The sequence below is a fragment of the Pseudophryne corroboree genome, chromosome 5 (assembly GCF_028390025.1).
Source record: "Pseudophryne corroboree isolate aPseCor3 chromosome 5, aPseCor3.hap2, whole genome shotgun sequence".
Lineage (NCBI taxonomy): Eukaryota > Metazoa > Chordata > Amphibia > Anura > Myobatrachidae > Pseudophryne > Pseudophryne corroboree.
In genome coordinates, this window is record NC_086448.1 from 190,112,744 (window position 1) to 190,125,105 (window position 12,362).

The window sequence follows — 12,362 nt, forward strand, 5'->3', positions numbered from 1 at the left end:
GCGTAGATCAGGCTGAGAGTTAAGGGGGGTACACACAGAGCGATGTTCAGCTAATTTCTAAGCAACCTGACTAGATTGCCTAGAAATTAGCTGAACAACGCTACGTGTATAGGGGTGCCGGCGACAATCTAGCAGGTCACTCATTTCACCGCTGGGTAAAATGGGCAGCCCCCGTGTCCCCCCTCGCTCAGCACACTGCGCTGTGCTGAGTGGGGGGAGAGATGTGTGCTGAGCGGTCAGTGCTAGACCGCTCAGCACACATCTCAGGGGAAATCTCCCCGTCAGTACGGCCCTTTACAGAGCAGAGGAAGAAGGTCCCCCAGTAGCACAGTAGTAGTGATGTGTGTATGGTATAGAAACCTATTAAGGGTAAAAGATGGTAGACTTAGGCCACTCATCACAAAAATATTCACTGCAACATTATAACTCAGGTTTAGTAGAAAATAAATTGTGAAATGACCGAACACTTTTGATTTTATATATTAATACTGGTTTAAATAAATAATATCCCTGGTTCTCAAATGATAATATTACCAGTTCTCATGCAAAAAGATGTTTTATAAGGATTTCTCCCCACACAACAACTTCTGTCTGTCACTTATATAATGTGAGGCAGTTGCCTCAGTAGCTTTTCCCTATGACCTGTAGCTCCTGTGCATTACTGTACCCAGGCACATTGCTCATAAAAATGGATGTACGGTAATTATTTATGATCTCACAAAGGCTCACACTGTAACTACTTGCGGATATGTGACAAAGATTAGATGGATGGAGCTTGCTGGCCACTGCAGGCTGTGCACAAAGCTGCAGATTAAATCCATATGTCACTGTAGTTTTTATATTAGATTTTACTCACAGAAGAAAACAAGAAAGTATCACCACAGTGGTAATGGTTTCTCAATGCTGCCCCAACAGAAAATGACTTTGCACTAAGCGCACATCCAATCACAGTTGTCTTCAATATGTTCAAAGCAACTGGATGTCAAAGACTTGTCTCAGGTAGCTTTTGTCCATGACAGCATCCTTGTTAATATCTCTTATACTGTACATGTCAATATTCACAGAGCTTATTTGCTAAGCTTTCCAGCATGTTTAAGCCCCGATCTTAAAAGGGAAATATTTTTAAAAGCAAAACACAGTGGGGCAGATGTATTAACCTGGAGAAGGCATAAGGAAGTGATAAACCAGTGTTAAATGCAAGGTGATACACGCACCAGCCAATCAGCTCCCATATGTAAATTAACAGTTAGGAGCTGATTGGCTGGTACATTATCACCTTGCACTTAATACTGCTTTATCACTGGTTTATCACTTCCTTATGCCTTCTCCAGGTTAATACATCTGCCCCAGGGTTATTAAAAGCATTGCCCTTTAAAATTTTGGGCCTAGACACATGTTGGGGTTTCGGGGGTAATTCAGACTGCATTGCTGCAGTGCCAGCGATCGCAGTCTGAATTAATTTGTGGAGTGCGCACGCGCAGTGGCCGCACTGCGCGTGCGCACCCTGGGAGCCCAGTAAGATGCTATCAGCATGTCAGGGCTGCGATCACCTCTGCCTGACTTAGGTTAATCGCAGGGAGGGAGGGGGCAGGTTGTGGTCCGGACAACGGTGGAGTGTCCGGACCATTGGGGGAAGGGGGGGGGGGGGGGGGGGGGGGGCGGCCCGCGGCGGCTGCATGACATCACACGCAGCCGCTGCGACACGGGAAGCGGCGAGTAGCGGCCTGCCAGCGTGCAGGTGCTGCGCTGGCAGGGAGCTACTCGGCAGGTACAAAAGCATTGCCGCCGTGCGATGCTTCTGTACCTCTGCAGGGGGGTAGGGCCAGACATGCGGGGCGGACTGGCCCTGTGCTGGGCGTCGAAGCTGATCTTAATGTGCTAAATTTAGCACATCTACGATCAGATCTGAATTAGAGGGATATGTACTAAGCAGTGAAAAGACTGGAGAAGTGAGCCAGTGGAGAAGTTGCCCATAGCAACCAATCAGCTGCTTTGTATCATTTTATAGTATGCAAATTATAAATGTTACTTCAATGCTGATTGGTTGCCATGGGCTACTTCTCCACTGGCTCACTTCTCCACTCTTTTCACTGCTTAGTAAATTTCCCACTTAAGCCCTTAGTGCTATATAACAGCAGAAAAACATCATACTGTGAAACATACCTAACTTTGAAAAAGCATTTCATATTTACTGACCTCAACTGCGTACCTGAGACCATCCTGAGAAATCTGAAGGTTACTCAGATGACCGATGATCATGCAGTGTAATCCAATGGTGCATCTTGAGACATACCAGCGGACCACGGAAGCAGTTGGGTCTATTTACACCAGACACCTCCTACTGCATTTGCATATTAGCTGTACCGTACTGCACAGCCGCTTCCTTGTGGCTGTGCAATATCTTACAACTGTGAATCAGGCCCAGTGTTAAGTATTAGCGTAATTGCCAAAAATCTGGTTACACTTAGACCATAATTGGCAATCTCCCTGACTCCCTGAAGAGTGTAGCAATCTCCCTCATTGCATTTATGTAGTTGTTATATACTCAGTGAAAAAAAAATAATCAGATACATAAACAATTAACTTTTAATTTCCCTGTATTGGTTATAGGGCACAATGATCCTTATATCTAAATGCAGTGGTGCCGAGGGGGGTGTTTGCAGGCAGGGCTGCCACCAGAAATTGTGGGGCCCGGGACTGCAAAAACAGGCAGGGCCCCCAGGGCCCCCCTCCCCCCCTCATGGGGGTAATAGCCACGTTAGTAAAGCAGTCCCCGCATCACAACCTACCAGCAGCAGCAGCAGCAGCGGTGGAGGGCGGTCTCTTACACTCAGTCAGTGCTGCAGCTGCTCGGACGGCACGGCCAGCGGAAGTACAGTTGTGGACCCAGCGCCACTGGCGGTGGCTTCAATTCTCAAATCCGCCACTGACTAGCAGCAGGTCAGCCGCGGTCAGTGTCACCGACGGCCAGTGGTGCAAGTAGAAAAAATGTCTTACAGGTACTGTGTGCTCGCGCCGGAGGCGCGCGCGCCAAAAATTGGGTGTGGCCAAATGCCACATGGGGTGTGGCCAATGAAAATGGGGCGTGATACACATATGGGGGGAGGGGCAGATACACATATGACCCCAATAGTGCCAGATACACTTTGCCCCCACAGTGCCAGATATACATTGCCCCACAGTGCCATATATACATTGCCCCACAGTGCCAGATACACATTGCCTCAGTGTGCCAGATACACAAATGCTCCCAGAGTGCCAGATATACATTGCCTCACAGTGCCAGATACACAAATGCCTCCACAGTGCCAGATATGCCCCCAGTGCCAGGTACACATGTCCCCCCAATGCCAGATATGCTCCCACTGCCAGGTATACATGCCCCCCCAGTGCCAGATATGCTGCCACTGCCAGGTATATATGCCCCCCCAGTGCCAGATATGCCCCTAGTCCCAGATATGCCCCCATTGCCAGGTATACATGCCCCCCCCCCAGTGCCAGATATGCCCCCAGTGCCAGATATGCTCCCACTGCCAGGTATACATGCCCCCCCCAGTGCCAGATATGCCCCCAGTGCCAGATATACAGGAGCCCCCCCCCCCTCCCCTGCTGCTCACCTGTGTCTGTGTGAGGGGAGGAGAGCGCAGCCTGCGCCTCTCCTTCCCCTAAATCTCCGGCGGGTGCGGTGTCTCCGTTCAATTCAGCGCCGATCCGTGAGCCAATCAAAGGTCACGGTCCGCGAGCTCTGATTGGCTCACAGGCGGCGCTGAATTGAAGACACAGAGGGGCAGGAGAGGCGCAGGGCTGCGCTCTCCTCCCCTCACATCAGCGGGAGCGGCGGTGAGCAGCAGAGGGAGGGGGGAAGGACGGGGAGCGGCGGCCCGTGGGTACGGCGGCGACAGATGCTGCCGGGTATATCCACGGGTGGCTGTGTGTGCAGCCCGGGCCCTCCACTCTGTCAGAGTGGCCGGGCCCGGGACAACTGTACACAGGGCACCCCCTTGATGGCGGCCCTGTTTGCAGGTACTATTTCCCTGGGCCCTGGCCTTACAGAGGGAGCCCAAGTCAACTCCCCCCTCCCCCCCCCCACCTCTTACCTGGCAGCGTCACTTGCAGATTTTTCTGCTGCTGGGTGCTGAGCTGCAGTGTGGTAAGGGACAGGGCTGGCATCAGAAATTGTGGGGCCTTGGACTGACAAAATTGGCAGCTACCCCACCCCCCCAAAAATAATAATAATAATACAATTATAATATATATATATATATATATATATATATTAAAAAAATATATATATTTTAAAGAAATAAAATAGAAATAATGCATGCTTCAAGTGAAAAACGATTGAAAATGTCCTTCCCACAATGGCTCCACATCAGAGGAGGCAGTTATTAAAGATACTAGAGCCTCCTCTAGAATCTTTAATAACTGTCTCCTCTAAGGCGGTGGCCATTTTGAGAGGGGCATTTTCAATAGAGCCTGTGGGCAAACGGTAGCGGTGAACGGAGACAGGCGGTGGCGGGCAGATGAAGGCATAAGCGGTATAGGGCCTGCCCTCTCTGTTACAGAGGGGGGCCTGGGACAGCTGTGCCTGCAGAACCCCCTGATGGTGGGCCTGGTCAGGAAGGCACTTAGAGTACTATTTTTTTCTAAGTGTGCAGGGACACGCCTCCCATAATTAGGCCATGCCCCCTGAGTGCAACAAAGCCAGGTTCTATTTCCACTCTATGTGTGTCGTAGACACCCCCCCCCCCCCCCCCCCCCCTCTTACCTGGCAGCATCACTTGCAGATTTTTCTGCTGCTGGGTGCTGGGCTGCAGTGTGGTAAGGGACAGGGCTAGCATCAGAAATTGTGGGGCCTTGGACTGACACAATTGGCAGCTACCCCCCCCCAAAAAATAATAATAATAATAATACAATTATAATATATATATATATATTAAAAAATATATATATTTTAAAGAAATAAAATAGAAATAATGCATGCTTCAAGTGAAAAACGATTGAAAATGTCCCTCCCACAATGGCTCCACATCAGAGGAGGCAGTTATTAAAGATACTAGAGCCTCCTCTAGAATCTTTAATAACTGTCTCCTCTAAGGCGGTGGCCATTTTGAGAGGGGCATTTTCAATAGAGCTTGTGGGCAAACGGTAGCGGTGAACGGAGACAGGCGGTGGCGGGCAGATGAAGGCATAAGCGGTATAGGGCCTGCCCTCTCTGTTACAGTGGGGGGCCTGGGACAGCTGTGCCTGCAGAACCCCCCTGATGGTGGGCCTGGTCAGGAAGGCACTTAGAGTACTATTTTTTTCTAAGTGTGCAGGGACACGCCTCCCATAATTAGGCCATGACCCCTGAGTGCAACAAAGCCAGGTTCTATTTCCACTCTATGCGTGTCGTAGACACCCAGGAGTGGGTATTGTCCCTGTTGGTCGGCATGCCGACTGGCGGGCTAGCCATTGTTCGGGATGCCGGCGTCTGTATTGTGACTTGCGGTCACATAACTGCATCCCGTCTAGACTACTGCAATGCCCTCTACCTGGGTCTCCCAGCAAACAAAATAAACCACTTACAGCTTGTACAAAATGCAGCTGCCAGGCTGTTAACCAACCAGCCCCGTTCCAACCACATAACACCCATTTTCTACTCCCTTCACTGGCTGCCTGTAAGATGGTGAATCTATTTCAAGATTGGTTTACAGACTTTCAAAGCGCTACATGACCTAGGCCCACGGTACAAGAAGCAGCTTGAGTATTGCAATCTGTAGAAAGACTATTAGCAGTACCTGGACTCTGTGGAACTCGCTGCCCTGCACAATGAGAGAGGCCCCCACTCGACGCCCCCACTCTAAAATCCTTCAAAAACACAAGTTTCCTGTTCCTTCATTTCCTAAAAAAAAATACAATTCAATGCTGAAAATAATGACCTGTCTACATAAAAACCTAGCTAACTCACCCAAAAATGACTCTTATAAAATGTACACAACACTAATTACAGTACACGTGTTTGTGGGATGCAGTTAAAATGTCGGCTGTCAGGATCCTGGTGTTCAGGAAACTGACACCAGAAACACAACAACCGGCATTTTACCAAAGGAAAGAAGCCCGACCCCTGCCCGGTATTCCCACTCAGCTGGTGGGTCCACGCCATCGAGTGTGAATAGAACCCATGGCGAGCCAAGCGAGCTCTCGTAGGGACTCGCTGCCTCGCTCACAGGATTCTGGAAGACGGGATGCCGCTGTCAGTATACTGATAGCCGACATCCCCTCTGCCGGAATATCATACCGGATACGTGTTTGGTCACTATCAGTGCGATCACATGGAGGAGGAGGAGGATTGTTGCAGCGGACAATATATTATTTAGAAAGACTATAACTACAGGTTGAGTCTCCCTTATCCAAAATGCTTGGTACCAGAAGTATTTTGGATATCGGATTTTTCCGTATTTTGGAATATTTGCATACCATAATGAGATATCATGGCGATGGGACACAATTCTAAGCACAGAATACATTTCTGATTCATATACACCTTATACACACAGCCTGAAGGTAATTTTAGCCAACATTTTTAATAACTTTGTGCATTAAATAAAGTGTGTGTACATTACCACAATTCATTTATGTTTTATATACACCTTATACACACAGCCTGAAGGTCATTTAATACAATATTTTTAATAACTTTGTGCATTAAATAAAGTGTGTGTACATTCACACAATTCATTTATGTTTCATATACACCTTATACACACAGCCTGAAGGTCATTTAATACAATATTTTTAATAACTTTGTGTATTAAACAAAGTTTGTGTACATTGAGCCATCAGAAAACAAAGGTTTCACTATCTCACTGTCGCTCAAAAAATTCCGTATTTCGGAATATTCCATATTTCGGAATATTTGGATATAGGATACTCAACCTGTATATGTTTGAATTCCATGTTTACAGTACCTTAAATATTCCTGCAACGTTTCCAGGATATAATGAAGACTGCCTAATAACGCCTTGCCCTCTGCAAGAAGAGAACTGCTGCAATCTGATGTTACTGCATTTGTATTGTTTTCTTGATCTTAAATTAGCAGAATACTTTAAAGTTTCAAGTACATTTGCCAATATAAACAATGCGTAAAAAAACAACCTCTCACAATCTTATTATGTGAAAGAATCACAACTGCTATCTTACAGGTATAAAGTTCAATGTATGCAAATATTTTTTTGTCCATTATAAATGCAACATCCATGGTAAACAATAAAATATGTACATGAATATTTGATCATATTTTGCAATTGCAGAATGTATTTAAGGAGTCCATCATTGAAAAAAGTTTTAGCCAGTGCTTTCCATCTGCCTGATTTTATATTCCCAGTCAAACACTCAGCAGCAATCTTTCTGACATGTTTCCCTTCGCTTTCGAGAATACACAAGACAACTGATAAATAGAGCACAGGTAATAATTTTACCTTTCTCAATCTATGAATCCAATTACATTCTACCAGTCTTGTCAATCTTTTAGTAGAAGAGAAAAGCTGCTAAAAATACTAAATTGTCTTCACCTGCCAAGTGCTTTAGCCTGAGCATAATGTTATTCCGCAACAGAATGTTAAATCAATTATAGACCTGCACTGAATGCGAATGGATTGGTCTTGAAGTTCTATTAACCTTCTCAGTCATTAAACAACATGGGTTTTCACACGTGACCTCGTTACTTCCTGCTTTATTGCTCCATGTTTGTTATAATCTGTAACACTTGTTTAAAATGCCAGCTGATGTTATTACTGATAGATGAATCTTTGTTTAAATATATTGCTTTAACTTAATGAGGTTAAGGGTAATGTGTAGGCCTTTTGAAGTGTATCAATTTGAATATTACCAGTGGCAGATTTTACCTATGGGCTGAAGCACTGCATCTCCCCCTGGTAAAGTCCGCCACCCAGCTCAGTATCAGTGAAGCCAGCTGCAGTCCGTGACTGCACTGGCTTCACTGCGACTGACAATGACTTCCTATTGGAAATCCTACCTGTCAGTCACAGATATACAAGGCAGTCCCATTGGGAAGGTGTTTCCTCCCTCCAGGACTGCATGATCGGGCAGCGATAAGCAGAGAGCTGGCTTCCTGTAGGAAGCCACTCTCTGCCTTTCATGCAGCCCAATCCATCTTCTATGGGCTGCAGTCGGTGCAGTCCATAGAAGCTGGGGTTTAGCGGAGCCTGCACATGTGCCGGTTCTGGCACCTGCCAGAGTCATTGCGCAGACTGACTGTATCCGCTAAGGGCACGGAGGTAGTGGCAGCCCCCCTAGAAAACATAAGTAGGAGCTGCCGCTGGTTATTACTAGGCTCTCAAGGCTAGCAAAGCATGCTGTGATTTGTAGTTACACAAAAGCTGAAGAACATCCCATTGCTTTAGCATACTTTTTTTTGACCCGTCATTCATTGGGTCGCTAGCTAATGTGACCGCCATATAGACTCATCCCTTCCTGTGTATCACCAACCCCCAGGGCCATCTTTTTGAATGGGCTCAATGTGCAGTTGCCCAAGGGCCCCAGGAGTATAGGGGCTCTAGGCTGTTAGCTGAGGGTCCCCTTTTTCCATGGGGACCAGATTTTTGAAAATCTGCCCTTGGGAACCTAAGATATCCGACGTCAAAGCAGTTGCCCCATGCAAGCCTGTTAATTGCTTTTCCCATTCAGATATTGTCTGACTTACAGTTTTTCTGAGGGTATATTCCAAAAGCTGGGACTCTCCCCTTTTGGTGGACACTGGCAGCTTTTCACTACTGTGCCCAAAAAAAGAGATATCAGTCTTCCAGCAGCTGGTCCCTGCACCAGCTCCACACGTCTTGTATGCAGTTTTATATTTTCGTTGGTGGATTGCTCTGGCTTCTGAACTCTGATCCATAATTCCGCAGTACCACCTGAAAGGCGGGGCTCTCAAGTTTTTTATTCCATCTATTTCCAGGAACTGGAGATATCTGCAGTCAAACAAGCTGCTCTCCCACCAGAAAATGATGAATATTAAGCTCACGTCATTATGCACCCTTTTCCTGCGTATTAAACACCACTACCACCCTGGAAGTCATGTACTGGGACCCCTTCATTCAGCCCAATGTCCCCTTCTACAGTTTAGTGTTCTCTTTCCCGCCCCATCTCCCACCATCTGTGCAGTAAAGAAGTAATTATCAGAAATGACTGTTCCAGGTACTACATGCTGAGTGCTGAGCGGAAGATAGACCACCCCCTACTCCCATGGGACATCAAAGTTGACACTGATAGCACTCTCCAGCCCTCCCGCTGGAGGATGGGTAGGGGCCCCAGAGCATTACCAGACCCATCCCTAAATGTTCTCTCCAGCCTCATCCCCCATCCTCATGCCTCCCTGTATCTCGCCATTCTGTTTCTAAAGTCTCATTCTCTCCTTCCAGTGTCTCTCCAGCCTTACTGTATGTTCCACAGTTCCTGTGTTTGTTTTTCTTTCATCTCTATTGCCTCCTTTCTTTCATTTTCCCTTTCCAATCTCTCTCTTTCTTCTCTGTCCCTCCTCTCTTTTATATATATATTCCACTTTCCATCTTTCATCTCTGTCCTTTTAACCTCTCTGTCACCTCTGTTCCCCTCTGGGAGGATCATGAGGAGTGGACACATGGGCCTGAGAGTGGTGGGAGGTGATTGGTGGTGCACACAGTGGTGGTGGTAGTGGGGGGGAGGAGGTAGTAGTGTCTAGAAGGCAGCCAGTGAGAGCTGTGAGGAGGAGGGAGGAGGCCTCCAGTCACCTCTAAACTGAGACTGCTCTAGTATGATAATATCACCAGATATCTGACAGTTGATGAATAAAATAAAATGTATCTAGTACTAGCACTTACAAAATACTGCTGCTATGATTAACCACAGATGTATACCACACCGATCAAACAAACATATATACCAACAGATGGTGGTAATCTCAGTGCTGGATTTTATAATGTTAATTGTAGTAACAACTGTAGGTCACAAAGCCGGGGGTTAAACACTGCAATAGATCGATCCCAACAAATTCTAAAAGGTTGCTATTACTTTATACAAAACTCAACAGCACGTCCCTTGGTTATTATAACCTTTTCATCAAAAAGTCTTTATTGAGCCCATATTGTCACGATCCAGGTACTGAGACACCATTTTCCCTTCTGGATGCACGTCCTAGGCCCGGTTCCCAGCTATGTTGCTAGCATTCATATGTCATGTCTCACCTTTGCTGATCCGTGGATGTTGTCCTTCCATGCCCGGGTGACTGGCATGGTGTCACCTGTCGGCGGGGCCTCAGGCATCGTCTCCTGTTCTCTAGGCACTACAGGGTATGTGGCACTCTTCACCTTCTGCGGCCGCGGCCATCCATGCTGGAAGGTTGAGACGCAAGTCGGCGTTCTCTATGTTCACCGCCGCCATTACTGAGGAATCTCCATGTGGTGAATACAAACAGCTTTCCCTCCACAGGCCGGTATGGGCGCAGCCATCTTAGTTCCAGTCACATGATCTTGACCTCCAATCCATAGGCCTGCTGAAGTCTGCATAATTAAGTCATCCAATCCCTATACACCTAAGGGTATAAAGGGACTGAGCCTGCACTAGGAAATCGTCAGTGCTTTCATTGTCATCTGTGATTCCAGCCTACAAGCTTCACTACAGACTTTCTCCTGCAAATCCATTCTGCAGTTCAGCCTGACTTCCCTGGTGATTACACTCTGCAGTGTAACCCGACTCTCCAGTGATTAACCCTCTACAGTCTACTTGTGATTCCTGTGTTTGAACTTTTGCTTTTCAGTAACCATCCTTCATTCCTCAGTTACCAGCGCACTCCAGCTTCTTTCCTCAATTACCTACGAACCCCAGCTTCATTACTCATCTTCCAGCGAACCCCAGCTTCATTTATTGTTTACAGAACTTTCCTCCATATTCCAGGTTACTGGTCTTTACCAATTGTGCACCTAATTATCACTTGTGACTTTCTATTATTCTTTTGCACGTTATTTGACTTTTTATTTAATAAAAGCACTTAAGGCATTTCCAGTTGTCGTGGTCGCGCCCTCGGGCATTCATTGCTGCTGTCATTACGCATGTCCAGGAGTAACATAGCTCCTCCTAAGTTCAAGTACCCGTCAGCCCCTACAACTGAGGCTCCCAGTCACGGTCTCCAGCCCTCAGTTGTGACACATATGGTATGAGGGTTCTGAGTTCCGGGAGGGAGCAGTGAGAAAGATACCTTTTCATGCAGGAACCAAGGGGGCCATATTGTAAGTGTTATACCGTACTACATTACAAGCTATACTGCTGAATGAGTCTTAAACATACTTGCCTACCTGACCCTCTCCATGAGGGAGAAAAGGCTCTGTTCCTGGACTTTCCTGGTAATGTATGATTGCCATCACCTGTGGTGAAACACCTTTCTTATAAATTAACTAGCTCACCACAGGTGATGGCAATCATACATTACCAGGAAAGTCCAGGAACAGAGCATTTTCTCCCTCGTGGAGAGGGTCAGGTAGGCAAGTATGGTCTTAAAGGACCTTAGTTTTAGAATTTGTTTGGATCGATCTATTGCGGCGTTTAACCCTCAAGGTGTGACCTACAGTTGTTACTACAATTAACATTATAAAATCCAGTGCTGAGATTACCACGGTCTAATGGTATATATGGATATTTGACAGTTGTTTGGACAGCTCAAAATTAAAATGAAATAATCTACAATACATTCTGAAAATAAACAATCATTAATGTAATAGAAGTCAAATTAATATAGATGGATGATGTTCAAGGGACACTGTAAATTATATCCTGTCACATGATCTGACCAACAAATTACATGCCGCATAAAGATTTTAGCCCTATGCTTGCATATTTCTAATACAGTATCCAGCCTTGTGTATAAAAAAAATCACAACAACACTGTGATGGAAGTAAAGTGCCTGTGATTGATTAAAAAGATGTCTCGTTGCTATAGCAGCATTCTGTGAATTCTGTCAGGTTGAGTCATGATGCATTTGGGCACTATGTACAACATGTAGTCTTGCTAAAGCACAGCTCTTAGAAAACAGAATATTTTAAAGCAGATGTTTTTTTTTTTTTTAATCTTTGCAGAGCACTCTTGGAGTTTTTTCTTCATAATTTGTTCCAAAAGAAAATTACTGTAAAAAAATAACCAGCAATTTATGAACGTGATCATGTAGCAATGACCACAGTACTTCTATCTAGAAACTAGCAACATCTGCAAAACTTTTCTATAGAATATTATATTTGCTTCCATCCATATGGCCATGGAATTTTGCAGGTTTCACCAAAGATCTGTTCCTAAGGGCTCCATTTAGGAATGAATCCTAACTCCTTTAGCACTTGTA

General features: G+C 45.9%; 1 protein-coding gene across 3 annotated transcripts in view; it reads right to left on the reverse strand.

Annotated features, from left to right (window-relative positions):
* The window catches only part of CHN2 (chimerin 2), a 568,891-nt gene that overhangs the window by 401,838 nt on the left and 154,691 nt on the right, over positions 1-12,362 (reverse strand). The window lies entirely within an intron of this gene.